The sequence below is a fragment of the Metopolophium dirhodum genome, chromosome 8 (assembly GCF_019925205.1).
Source record: "Metopolophium dirhodum isolate CAU chromosome 8, ASM1992520v1, whole genome shotgun sequence".
NCBI lineage: Eukaryota > Metazoa > Arthropoda > Insecta > Hemiptera > Aphididae > Metopolophium > Metopolophium dirhodum.
The window spans coordinates 23828144-23843389 of NC_083567.1; the positions used below are offsets into that span (position 1 = coordinate 23828144).

The 15246-nt window shown below is 27.1% G+C and overlaps 2 long non-coding RNA genes across 2 annotated transcripts; both read left to right on the top strand.

Annotated features, from left to right (window-relative positions):
- Positions 1 to 2922: 2922 nt before the first annotated feature.
- On the top strand, positions 2923 to 4517 carry LOC132951166 (uncharacterized). Its single transcript, XR_009665308.1, has 5 exons — positions 2923 to 3091; positions 3578 to 3684; positions 4024 to 4065; positions 4181 to 4261; positions 4348 to 4517. It is a non-coding gene; the product is annotated as an uncharacterized LOC132951166 (long non-coding RNA).
- Positions 4518 to 7412: 2895 nt separating this feature from the next.
- On the top strand, positions 7413 to 9033 carry LOC132951239 (uncharacterized). The gene is made up of 5 exons (XR_009665312.1): positions 7413 to 7607; positions 8094 to 8200; positions 8540 to 8581; positions 8697 to 8777; positions 8864 to 9033. It is a non-coding gene; the product is annotated as an uncharacterized LOC132951239 (long non-coding RNA).
- The last annotated feature ends 6213 nt before the right edge of the window (positions 9034 to 15246 follow it).

The window sequence follows — 15246 nt, forward strand, 5'->3', positions numbered from 1 at the left end:
TGTTTATTGCATCTTTATTATATCAAATAAAATTGTACTTATTCAATATACATTCTTAAGATGATAAAATAAAGGCAATATAATTATTAGAATATTTCGATACTTAAACGTTGGTTCTAGACTTCTGGTATTGTTAAAAATTACACAACTGTATTATAGCCTATACGCCCTACAAAATACAACCCATTTTGCTAACTACCAAAACAACTAACTGCCATATTTTTGTTTTCAAACAAAATGTGTAGATGTAAATTCAAATGAAAAAAAAATAGTAAAATAAAAAAATAAGACAATTTTTTTTAAAAAATAAATACTCAAAATCAAGCATACATACTTTGCGCAATGCTATTGTCCCATTTGTTCATGTCTAACGTAAGTCCATGGGGCTAACCTAGGACGGTGTAAAACAACAAGTATGAGAGGTCAGAAACTGATATAGGCTCTTTTTCCTATCTCGGATGTTTGTGGGGACAACAGGTTAGAGATAACAATACAATTGGTGTAGTAGATGCAGGTGTGACACCAAGGACATATTTTGAGGGAGGGGCCAAGGCTCCTAGTAAAAAACGTACAAAAAAAAACATGTATAATCTATGTGTAAATGTGATTATAATTAATATAAATTTATCTATGAGCATTTATATTAAGTCACCGGTACCTACTACGTCTGGACTGTGAAACAAAAGCAATCATTGCTATTTCAATATCGCACACACGAATAGGTACTCAATATTTATGATATGAACTATTTGATTAAAACTTACATAAATGTATATAATTTTTGTTGTATTGATGATTAAATTATAAAAATAAAGAAACTATAATCACCTATACACTATCACCTATTCACCCCACTCCCTAGAACCTCCCTTAAGTGGACGGCCGAAGGAACGGTGTGATGGTTACCAGCCGGATAGCAAGTGCGGTAGCTGTTGCACCAATTCTATGCGAGGGCCTACCCAACGCTCGTGATCTCAACGGTTTAAGGAATGCACACACTCCCCCGATTTTGAGTTTGAAGCTGTGATAATTTGTAAGCAAGAGGTATAAAGCAAGAGTATATTATGTATGTAGATTGTAGGAACATTAACTGGTAGAAGTATTAAAGAGTTATTTGGAGTATTGAAAAGAAGAAATCTGAATATTTGGCGTATAAGGAAACCAAGTGAAAGGAATATAAAGCAAAAGAAATTGGGGAGGGGTATATGATAATATATTCAGGTAAGATTACTACGATGAATAGAGGATTTATTCAATCTCTATCCATTCGTACCTCATTATAGTCGCAATCACCCCATTGACAGGCTAATGCGTCTGGCAAATGAGTCAACCCCCTTTTCGTAGGTTAGTTCTGGTTACCAACACTGCTACATATTATCCAAATGATACTATGTTCTGTGAATTATTTCGAAACAATTGCCTAAAAAAAAAATAAGCTATTGTAATAATAAGTATTTCAAAAATTACTTTTACCTTTGTAAAATTGCCCTAACAGGCGTTAATTAATAATAATAATATTATATTTTCTTTTGCGTACAATATTTAATTAGTACCTAATATTAATTAGAATAATACTATAAATGTATGGTGAAAAATAAGAGCCCCAAAAAAATTCAAAAATAAACACAAATATCATTGAGAAACATGGTATTAATTCATAGGCGTTTGCCGAGATTTATATTGTTATAAAGTTACTATACAAAGTTTAAATAAAAAAAAATGGTGGGTAAGTGGATGTCACTCTGCTGTACAGTAGATTACAAGTGGGTCACTGTAATGGATGGTGTTAAATTTGAGTTCAATTAATATCATTGTATAAGAAAAACGATTCTGAGCGAAAACGGACATTCAGCCTATGGTATTACTAATATATTTGATGATATTATTGTGAATAAAGTAATTTATATATAACCTATTTACGTGGAACCTTGTTTTAAATTTTCAATCCTTAGCTATAAAATTTGAATATTTTATAAATTTTTTACTACAAAATAATTATTAAATTTGAAATTTGAAACATTTTGTCAAAATTCGAACTTTAAATCCTTATAAAAAAATTGTGCCTACGTATTTTTAATATTTTTCAACTGCTATTGTAAAAATATATCAGGAGCCTGGCATTACATTTTTACGCTTTTTTACCCGACAAATAAAACTTTATTGATATTTATTGAAAAATAAACTAAAAAAATTGAAAACTGAAAATGTCCGTAAACAGCTCAAAAAGATTCAAAATATTTTCAAAATTGTATGGTGTATAGAAAATGCTAATATAAACATTCAGTAAAATTTTCATGTATCTACAGTTATTCGTTTTTGAATAACAATAAAATAACCAAACCGCTACATGAGAAATCGAGTGAATATCCAATCTTGTGAAAATATGAACTTCAAACGCTCGTAAAAATTTAATTTGACTTTCTTATAGACATTTTTTTTTTTGATAAAGGTATATAATCTTATAAGGAATCTTGTATTACATTTTAAAATCTTAGATTTAAAAAGAAAAATTGTTATGAATTCTTAACTCAAAATAATTTGCTAATTTTCGTGATTTTTTCGTATTTTGTCAATATTTGAACTTTAAATGCTTATAAATAAAAACTGTGACTAAGGATTCTTAATTTTTTTCAAATGTCATTGTAACAATATAGTAGGAGCCTTGCATTAAATTTTCAAGCTTTTTCACCCAACAAATAAAATTTTATTGATATTTATAAAAAAAAAAAAAACTAAAAAAAAATGGAACTAAAAATTATAGAAAAATTTGTTTTAGAATTGTTAAGCATGAGCATTCAAAATGGCATTATTTAGTGAGTAAATGCAAACAATTCATATTTACACTTTAATAAATATTATTGGTTATAATGAAAAAAATCAATAATAGTATACAAAGTAGTGTTGGGTATGAGTAGGGATGTTCGATTGTTTCGACCAATGCTACAGTCGTTTAATCGATTATTTTTTTTTAAAGAAGTCGCCACATAATATAACCGATTAATCGAAATACGACTGTACATTGTAAAATACTAAAATGTATTAGGTAATGTATTAGGTAATACTAAAAACATAAATAATTTCAGGTATAAAGGTAAATAAAGTATTTTTTATACGATTAATATTTTTATTTTAGTGTTTTAATATTTTAAGTATAAACATAGATTCACAATAATTAAGATTTTCCAAGATGACTCACGAGTCGCGGTCGAATAGATATTAAGATATACATTATAATATTATATATTATATTTATTGCTATAATTATACTATGGTTTAAAAATTGCATTCTGCCTAGGTACCTTACCTACATGATCATATTTTCCAAACCAAACATTGATTATTGCATAGAAATATTTTATGCATGTATATAATAATGGTTTAGTACATTATTATTGACTACATTTTAGTAATGCATTTATTAATAATGAAATATATTATTTTATTTAAACTACATATTGAGTTAATTTGTCGCAAAGTTAGTTATGCATTACATCATATTGTATTAAGTATTTTTAACCTTATTACTATTAGTTAGGTAAATGAAGTCATAAAAATTTATTTTTTATTTGTTTTATAGAAACTAATACCAAATCGAAATACTTATCATGTTCAAGTTTACATGGCTTTATGTTCTTTTCATATTAGCAATGTTTGTGTCTTCATCATTTTGTATGGACATATTTAGTAAGTATTGATACATAATTTTGACGATGAAAAAATCTGGAATTATATGTATATGTAACTCGAGGACTTAGGACTTCCCATTTTTTTTCATTTTGTAAAAATAACCAACACCGTCTCAGTATAAATTAAATCAATGTACCTATATACTTACTACGTACTGTGAATTAGGCTTTGTTTTTCATAAATAACAAGAAGTCTACCGATAGGTTATTAATAATTCAGGCACTGTATGACGGATATCAATAAACGACTTTTTTAAAAACTTCATTGCTAAATCTGTGTATAACACCAATATAACACCTACCAATACTACATTGAACCCAAAATGTTAATTTTCAGAAGCCCAAACGTCGTTGAATATGGTCAACAAATATTCCAATAGTAAGCAAATTCTTTATATAATTCATCCATTTAATATAATGAAGTAGTACATAATTGTATTGATACATAATCATAATGTTTTATATTGTATTATTTTAAATTACATTATTTTCAGATTTTCAACCGATTTTACAAATTGAAGATAAAAGTATATTACATGAATCAGCAGCCGTATAAATAATTATGTAATAATAAGGTTAAACAAATTATTTTCTATTTAGATAATACCATGTCATAAGTGATTTAATTATATATTTACTTAGAAAAAAAATATATTTACAGATACCGTAAATTTTTAATTTACCTCTTATGGAAAAATCAAATCAATGGATGTACGGTGTACCTAATAGAAAAGTTAATTCAACACAACGATATTAATAATGTTCTGTAATAGAATTATAAAAAAATATATATTTACCCAAAAATAAACTTGATTAATAATTATTATGAAATGTTTATTGCATCTTTATTATATCAAATAAAATTGTACTTATTCAATATACATTCTTAAGATGATAAAATAAAGGCAATATAATTATTAGAATATTTCGATACTTAAACGTTGGTTCTAGACTTCTGGTATTGTTAAAAATTACACAACTGTATTATAGCCTATACGCCCTACAAAATACAACCCATTTTGCTAACTACCAAAACAACTAACTGCCATATTTTTGTTTTCAAACAAAATGTGTAGATGTAAATTCAAATGAAAAAAAAATAGTAAAATAAAAAAATAAGACAATTTTTTTTAAAAAATAAATACTCAAAATCAAGCATACATACTTTGCGCAATGCTATTGTCCCATTTGTTCATGTCTAACGTAAGTCCATGGGGCTAACCTAGGACGGTGTAAAACAACAAGTATGAGAGGTCAGAAACTGATATAGGCTCTTTTTCCTATCTCGGATGTTTGTGGGGACAACAGGTTAGAGATAACAATACAATTGGTGTAGTAGATGCAGGTGTGACACCAAGGACATATTTTGAGGGAGGGGCCAAGGCTCCTAGTAAAAAACGTACAAAAAAAAACATGTATAATCTATGTGTAAATGTGATTATAATTAATATAAATTTATCTATGAGCATTTATATTAAGTCACCGGTACCTACTACGTCTGGACTGTGAAACAAAAGCAATCATTGCTATTTCAATATCGCACACACGAATAGGTACTCAATATTTATGATATGAACTATTTGATTAAAACTTACATAAATGTATATAATTTTTGTTGTATTGATGATTAAATTATAAAAATAAAGAAACTATAATCACCTATACACTATCACCTATTCACCCCACTCCCTAGAACCTCCCTTAAGTGGACGGCCGAAGGAACGGTGTGATGGTTACCAGCCGGATAGCAAGTGCGGTAGCTGTTGCACCAATTCTATGCGAGGGCCTACCCAACGCTCGTGATCTCAACGGTTTAAGGAATGCACACACTCCCCCGATTTTGAGTTTGAAGCTGTGATAATTTGTAAGCAAGAGGTATAAAGCAAGAGTATATTATGTATGTAGATTGTAGGAACATTAACTGGTAGAAGTATTAAAGAGTTATTTGGAGTATTGAAAAGAAGAAATCTGAATATTTGGCGTATAAGGAAACCAAGTGAAAGGAATATAAAGCAAAAGAAATTGGGGAGGGGTATATGATAATATATTCAGGTAAGATTACTACGATGAATAGAGGATTTATTCAATCTCTATCCATTCGTACCTCATTATAGTCGCAATCACCCCATTGACAGGCTAATGCGTCTGGCAAATGAGTCAACCCCCTTTTCGTAGGTTAGTTCTGGTTACCAACACTGCTACATATTATCCAAATGATACTATGTTCTGTGAATTATTTCGAAACAATTGCCTAAAAAAAAAATAAGCTATTGTAATAATAAGTATTTCAAAAATTACTTTTACCTTTGTAAAATTGCCCTAACAGGCGTTAATTAATAATAATAATATTATATTTTCTTTTGCGTACAATATTTAATTAGTACCTAATATTAATTAGAATAATACTATAAATGTATGGTGAAAAATAAGAGCCCCAAAAAAATTCAAAAATAAACACAAATATCATTGAGAAACATGGTATTAATTCATAGGCGTTTGCCGAGATTTATATTGTTATAAAGTTACTATACAAAGTTTAAATAAAAAAAAATGGTGGGTAAGTGGATGTCACTCTGCTGTACAGTAGATTACAAGTGGGTCACTGTAATGGATGGTGTTAAATTTGAGTTCAATTAATATCATTGTATAAGAAAAACGATTCTGAGCGAAAACGGACATTCAGCCTATGGTATTACTAATATATTTGATGATATTATTGTGAATAAAGTAATTTATATATAACCTATTTACGTGGAACCTTGTTTTAAATTTTCAATCCTTAGCTATAAAATTTGAATATTTTATAAATTTTTTACTACAAAATAATTATTAAATTTGAAATTTGAAACATTTTGTCAAAATTCGAACTTTAAATCCTTATAAAAAAATTGTGCCTACGTATTTTTAATATTTTTCAACTGCTATTGTAAAAATATATCAGGAGCCTGGCATTACATTTTTACGCTTTTTTACCCGACAAATAAAACTTTATTGATATTTATTGAAAAATAAACTAAAAAAATTGAAAACTGAAAATGTCCGTAAACAGCTCAAAAAGATTCAAAATATTTTCAAAATTGTATGGTGTATAGAAAATGCTAATATAAACATTCAGTAAAATTTTCATGTATCTACAGTTATTCGTTTTTGAATAACAATAAAATAACCAAACCGCTACATGAGAAATCGAGTGAATATCCAATCTTGTGAAAATATGAACTTCAAACGCTCGTAAAAATTTAATTTGACTTTCTTATAGACATTTTTTTTTTTGATAAAGGTATATAATCTTATAAGGAATCTTGTATTACATTTTAAAATCTTAGATTTAAAAAGAAAAATTGTTATGAATTCTTAACTCAAAATAATTTGCTAATTTTCGTGATTTTTTCGTATTTTGTCAATATTTGAACTTTAAATGCTTATAAATAAAAACTGTGACTAAGGATTCTTAATTTTTTTCAAATGTCATTGTAACAATATAGTAGGAGCCTTGCATTAAATTTTCAAGCTTTTTCACCCAACAAATAAAATTTTATTGATATTTATAAAAAAAAAAAAACTAAAAAAAAATGGAACTAAAAATTATAGAAAAATTTGTTTTAGAATTGTTAAGCATGAGCATTCAAAATGGCATTATTTAGTGAGTAAATGCAAACAATTCATATTTACACTTTAATAAATATTATTGGTTATAATGAAAAAAATCAATAATAGTATACAAAGTAGTGTTGGGTATGAGTAGGGATGTTCGATTGTTTCGACCAATGCTACAGTCGTTTAATCGATTATTTTTTTTTAAAGAAGTCGCCACATAATATAACCGATTAATCGAAATACGACTGTACATTGTAAAATACTAAAATGTATTAGGTAATGTATTAGGTAATACTAAAAACATAAATAATTTCAGGTATAAAGGTAAATAAAGTATTTTTTATACGATTAATATTTTTATTTTAGTGTTTTAATATTTTAAGTATAAACATAGATTCACAATAATTAAGATTTTCCAAGATGACTCACGAGTCGCGGTCGAATAGATATTAAGATATACATTATAATATTATATATTATATTTATTGCTATAATTATACTATGGTTTAAAAATTGCATTCTGCCTAGGTACCTTACCTACATGATCATATTTTCCAAACCAAACATTGATTATTGCATAGAAATATTTTATGCATGTATATAATAATGGTTTAGTACATTATTATTGACTACATTTTAGTAATGCATTTATTAATAATGAAATATATTATTTTATTTAAACTACATATTGAGTTAATTTGTCGCAAAGTTAGTTATGCATTACATCATATTGTATTAAGTATTTTTAACCTTATTACTATTAGTTAGGTAAATGAAGTCATAAAAATTTATTTTTTATTTGTTTTATAGAAACTAATACCAAATCGAAATACTTATCATGTTCAAGTTTACATGGCTTTATGTTCTTTTCATATTAGCAATGTTTGTGTCTTCATCATTTTGTATGGACATATTTAGTAAGTATTGATACATAATTTTGACGATGAAAAAATCTGGAATTATATGTATATGTAACTCGAGGACATAGGACTTCCCATTTTTTTTCATTTTGTAAAAATAACCAACACCGTCTCAGTATAAATTAAATCAATGTACCTATATACCTACTACGTACTGTGAATTAGGCTTTGTTTTTCATAAATAACAAGAAGTCTACCGATAGGTTATTAATAATTTAGGAACTGTATGACGGATATCAATAAACGACTTTTTTAAAAACTTCATTGCTAAATCTGTGTATAACACAAATATAACACCTACCAATACTACATTGAACCCAAAATGTTAATTTTCAGAAGCCCAAACGTCGTTGAATATGGTCAACAAATATTCTAATAGTAAGCAAATTCTTTATATAATTCATCCATTTAATATAATGAAGTAGTACATAATTGTATTGATACATAATCATAATGTTTTATATTGTATTATTTTAAATTACATTATTTTCAGATTTTCGACCGATTTTACAATTTGAAGATGAAAGTTCATTAGATGAATCAGCATCCGTATAAATAATTATGAAATAATAAGGTTAAACAAATTATATTCTATTTAGATAATACCATGTCATAAGTGATTTAATTATATATTTACTTAGAAAAAAAATATATTTACAGATACCGTAAATTTTTAATTTGCCTCTTATGGAAAAATCAAATCAATGGATGTACGGTGTACCTAATAGAAAAGTTAATTCAACACAACGATATTAATAATGTTCTGTAATAGAATTATAAAAAAATATATATTTACCCAAAAATAAACTTGATTAATAATTATTATGAAATGTTTATTGCATCTTTATTATATCAAATAAAATTGTACTTATTCAATATACATTCTTAAGATGATAAAATAAATGCAATATAATTATTAGAATATTTCGATACTTAAACGTTGGTTCTAGACTTAGAGGATCTACTCAATCTCTATCCATTCGTACCTCATTATAGTCGCAATCACCCCATTGACAGGCTAATGCGTCTGGCAAATGAGTCAACCCCCTTTTCGTAGGTTAGTTCTGGTTACCAACACTGCTACATATTATCCAAATGATACTATGTTCTGTGAATTATTTCGAAACAATTGCCTAAAAAAAAAATAAACTATTGTAATAATAAGTATTTCAAAAATTACTTTTACCTTTGTAAAATTGCCCTAACAGGCGTTAATTAATAATAATAATATTATATTTTCTTTTGCGTACAATATTTAATTAGTACCTAATATTAATTAGAATAATACTATAAATGTATGGTGAAAAATAAGAGCCCCAAAAAAATTCAAGTCTTGTGCCTTGGTGGCCATGCCCCTCTTCCTTAATCCAGGCTTCCGCATGAACATACCAACTGAAATCGTTTAGTTAGTAAATACAAACAATTATGTAAGTGTTGCATAAAAATATATTGGGAATGGTACGTAAAATACTAGGTAGTTGTGTTTGTCTGTGCTCTTGCAGTACCTTGAATAACTCGAACCACACCTATATTCTCTATTAATTGTTAAAAGAACATAAATCATTTGACTATTTGGGGTAAAGGTAAGTAAAAAATTCTGTTGCTTAGAAACATTTAATGGTTTTGTATCTACTAAATTTTAATAATATACTATTTTATTTTATTTGACTTAAACTATTTAACTATTAAGTTGATTTGCCATACTAAAGGAGTTGTGCATTAAGTTGTGAATTTATTACAATATTTTTTCAAAGCTTGTTATTATCTTGGTTTATAATAAGTCATCGAAAAATTAATTTATGTAGGTATTTATTTTATAGAAACTAATAATATCAACAATGATTGGATTTAAGAAAACATGGCTTTACGTTATTTTCGTATCATCGTCGTATGAGATGAATATATTAAGTGAGTATTGATATAATTTTGACGATGAAAAAGTCTTGAGTTACTCTAACTTGGTTTTCTCTGAAAGTAATCTAGAGATCAGGACCTCCTATTTATTCCTTCCAAAAAAATTATCAACACCATCTCAGTATAAATTAAATCATTATACCTACTACTGTTCGGTAGGTATTCCGACCAGTCCAACTTACTTAGGTCGGGTCGACGGGTCACTGGGACAGTTGGACAAGATAACTCCATTTCAGTACCGGTTAGTCTGGTTGGTGCAGTAGAACACACACTACACGACACACTACCTACTCACAATACGATAAAAATAGGTTGATCACGTTACTAAGGTTTCTAAAAAATAAAGTTATGTAATGTGAATCAAGCTATGTAAAAAATAAAAAATAAATTACAATAACATAAAGTCTACCAATAGGTAAGTGTAATAGTCCAGACATTGTATTTTATAATATTATGAATACCAATAAACGAAATTATAAAAACTTCATTACTAAATCTCTGAGTACCTATAAAATCAATTGTATCTAACTTACACCTCCTAATTCAATGTTAAATCCAAATTTTTAATTTTCAAAAGCTCATACGTCGTTGAATATGGTCAGCAAATATACCAATAGTAAGCAAGTTATTTTTACACTACGAACGATCAGCTTTATAAATATTAAATTATGACTTTAATATCTTAATTGTATGTAGGTCTATCTCTATCAATTATATAAATATTACAGTTCAACACTGAGGAAATAATATCAGATAATAATTATTCCATTTATTTTGTATTATAATTATTTAAATAATATCATTACAACAGTCCTTCGTATTTATATTTTAAAACTAATATCCTAAATGAAAAGATTGTTAAGACTATTAAAGATTATTAAGAATTTTTACATAGTTTGTATGCACTTACTAGAAAATTCGCATGTTTAAAATAATGAAATATTACATAATTTTAATACACAGTAATACTTTGTAAATTGTATTTTAGATTCGAATGTATTTAAATTATAATCTTAATGTCTTATATTATACCTATTCAAAATAATTAAACTATTTTCAGATTTTCAATCGATTGTACAACTCTATTTATAGAAATCAACAGCAGTATAAAAATTTAGAAAATAATAAGGTTAAATAAAATATTTTCTAGTTAGATAATAATAATAATATTACCTACATATTATATGTCTTAAGGGGTTTAATTAAATAGTTAGGTACATACCTACTAATTGTTAACACATTTACAGATTCGATTACAATTAAATCAAATAAATTGTTGAAATAGAAAAGTAAATTCAACTCATCAATATTAATGTTCTATAATTTAACTGTAAAAAATATTGATTTACCCAAAAATAAACATGATTAATAATTATCGCCCAATATTTGTTGTATCTTTACTATAGTAAAACAATTGATATACCTATACGGATATACTTATTACTTATGTATTAACGTTAAAGATTGAAGTCAGATTTTATATTTTTTATAAACAAATTTAACTGTTTGAAAATAAGATTATAGCCCGCTTATCTATAAAAACGTGAACGACATGTAGAAGTAAAATGTTATAATAAATAATAATAACCATAATATTTTAAATGAGGAAATCAACGTAAATGGTTGTTGAAATGAATACATTTAGTATTTTGAATGGTGAACGAAAATTGAGACGAATATTAATTATACCGCGGGAGATGTATAGTAATTAGTAGGTAGTATTTTGCCGAGCGAAGATGTGACAAGAATAAAACTCTACAATAGAGAACTATATTCGGGGGCGCCATTTGGGGTATCGCAAGGTATACATTGGCGGCCCTATTTTTCGTCGTATCGTATTGGCCTGCCTTAATTTCATGCTGGCGCCGATGCCCGATTTATCAGTTAAATTGAATTAATTGAAATAATTAATATAAGATAAAGATATTTTATAAATAAACGGATACACATAGATATTCTTAGATATTAAAGATATAGAAAGAAAATGTATATTAATGAATAATGATATTATAATTTTAACAGTGTTATCAGTTATAATATTAATTATTTTTCATCCCTAATAATATGGTTAGAAATATCTCCAACATGGCTACATTTCAATTTTCATTGTTATAACTTATAACTGTGGCCTGGTAAAAAATTTGGCAGCCCTATTTTATAACTGAAATGGCGCCCCTGACTATATTATGGACATTAAGAAATCTTTTAGTAATAAAAGTATAAAACAAAACAGTGTTCGTTGTTTCATTTTTTAGGTATAGAGTCAAAACGTATTCTTAAGACTTCAAACTAAAAATAAAAACATTTTAATTTTGAATTGGCTTAACAATTACCTATATTATTCAAAATGGTATCATTTACCAATTTAACGATAGCTAATTGATAATCTATTGTTAATGTGCTATTACTTAAGAAAAATTTTAGGAATCATAGGAACCTATTGGCTATAATGATTGACAATTGTCCATTGTTCTATAACACTTTTCATACAAATTATTACTTATTATGAATACAGCGTTAAAAATTACTAAAAACCATTTTGAATTTAACTATATTATTATAATAAATTTACAAAATTATCATCTAACGCATGATTGATTTTAATTTATATTATTTTTTTAACTGCTGTAATAGCTTGTACAATAATCAATAATGCATAGATATTATCTATATATATAAAAAATGGTGTGAAAAATGTATGGTAAGTCATCAATTGAGAACGGCTACGCCGATGGAAATTTTTGTTTATAAATGGTTGATATTGGTTATAGGAGAAATAATTAGTAGAAATTAGTGTTTATTATTTTATTGGTTGCAATTGGTTATCGGGCAGATCAGTTACAAGCATGCATCAAATCGAATTTTCGCACATTGCCTACAAAGGTGGCTGAGTTGCACGATCTTTGGCGTTTCTGCAATCCACCGTAGGTGGATTGCCTACTTGATATGCTGTCGCACTTTGTCCGCGATCCGACATAGGGTGTCTGAACCACACTTGCTGCAACGAGTTACACCCAAAAGGAGTTGAACTATCACATTTTTTTAAGAGTTGTCATTTTTTACGGGATCAGCTATAGCTGATAAATATATTTTATTTGATATACAAAATAATTTGTACATAATTCGAAAAATGCAAGACAATGATTTTAATATTTCGATATTTCAAAGTTCTGCAGGTATTGTTCAAATACACACAAATGCCGAACACAACACATTTCTTTAACTATATAAACAACAACCATGTTGTTGTTTTCTAACAAAATGTGTACGTGAATCCATAAGAAAAATATTAAAATAAAAAAAAATATATAAACGAATGATTTTTTAATATTTAAAAAAATTTATCAAAATCGATTGTTCCAATTTTTCATATATATTTTGTACTATATACCTACTGCTATATTTATTCCATTATCTATATTATATGCATAAGTTTTTTTTTTATTCGTCGGATTTTAGTTCAGTTAGGTTAGGTTGGATTAGGATTTTGTGTTAATTGATTATATTAATCCACCGTAGGAGGAAGTAAGTAAAAGCCACAGACTTGGTATACATTTGATACTTAAATTAACGTACAAACAGCCATATATGACATCGGCACCACGATACGATTTTGGCGCTTTCGTACGATACAACTTTGTTTTTCTTATCTCATTTTGGCGCTTATATGTTCCACGGTAAGAAACAACGGGGTTTAGTAAGTTCCCACACAAGACATAGCAGGTAAGCGGGTACATATTATGTAAGTTCCCTCACGGAAAAAAATTACACCCGTACGTAAGTTCCCACACGAAAATTTATTCAGACTTAGGACTTATAACTTAAACGTCGTTGGTCCAAATATATAATAAAAATTAATAATATTAATAATATAATGTGTAGGTGTGGTCCACATATTATTTGTACTTTCGCAAGCGTTTGTAGTAAGACTTGTATCAGAACTAGCACTAGCCTAAATACTAGGGGGGGGAACTATATCAATAACAAAATATCAGATTATAACTCAAAAATAATTACACAGTATGACCATGTGAAGGGTTTGAGCTTTCGCAATAAGCCAAATATGAAATAATATATAATTTAATTTTTTCTATTACTATTATTATAATTATTATAACTATTATTATTTTATACCTATACAAATAATATGTGGACCTACATATTATATTATTAATTTTTATTATATATTTGGACTAGATTCAATTAAAAAGTTGATTGTACTTTTTTTTGCAACACAAAAACAAACACATTTTAACCAAACCAACTACATTTAAGTTGTCAGTCCTAAGTCTGAATAAAGTGGGGAGGAAGTTTGTATTCGGTGTATTTTTTTTCGTGTGGGAACTTAAGTATGCATACCCGGGTGTAATTTTTACCTGCTATATCTAGTGTGGGAACTTACATTCGTTCCAAACAGAACGGGGTCCGCTATCTACCTCATACTATACTGTTGCGAATCTCACGGACGGCGTTGGTAGAGATGGCTGAACATTAAAATATAATATCATTTACACTTAAAAAGACATTTCAAGCATTGTAATAATAAATAGTCATGTTGGTTATATTAATATCCTGGATCCCGGATCAGATAGTTATATATTATATATTATCTATTGTTCCTCTGAACTGCAAGTACACGTAACATTATTGCTATGGAGACACATCAATTTTAGAATATGTTGAACATTTTTAAATTTTAACGAATCAGCATTTTTTATTTAATATACATATTTTAACATATACCAATAACATTTACCAATGCTAATCACATAAATAAAATTATTCCCAAATCAAATAAATTGAGTTATCAATTTTTCAACCAAATTATTTCCATTTTGAATGTCGGTGTAATTGGTAATTTTTTAAAATATACATAACAATAACGTAGTTTAGAAAGAAATGTATAAAAACAAGTACTCTATACTATAATCAAATTATATAGGTAAGTACCTATTTAAAGTAAGTATTCATAAATTGTTGTGGCAAAAGTTAAATAAACATTAATTTATTATTATTTCATAGGTATAATATACTAACCACACTCATCGCTATAGATTTGTCATTTAAAGTCTGGGAAAAAATTGAATTTCAGATATTTTGATTATAATATGTATTTGATTTACTTATGT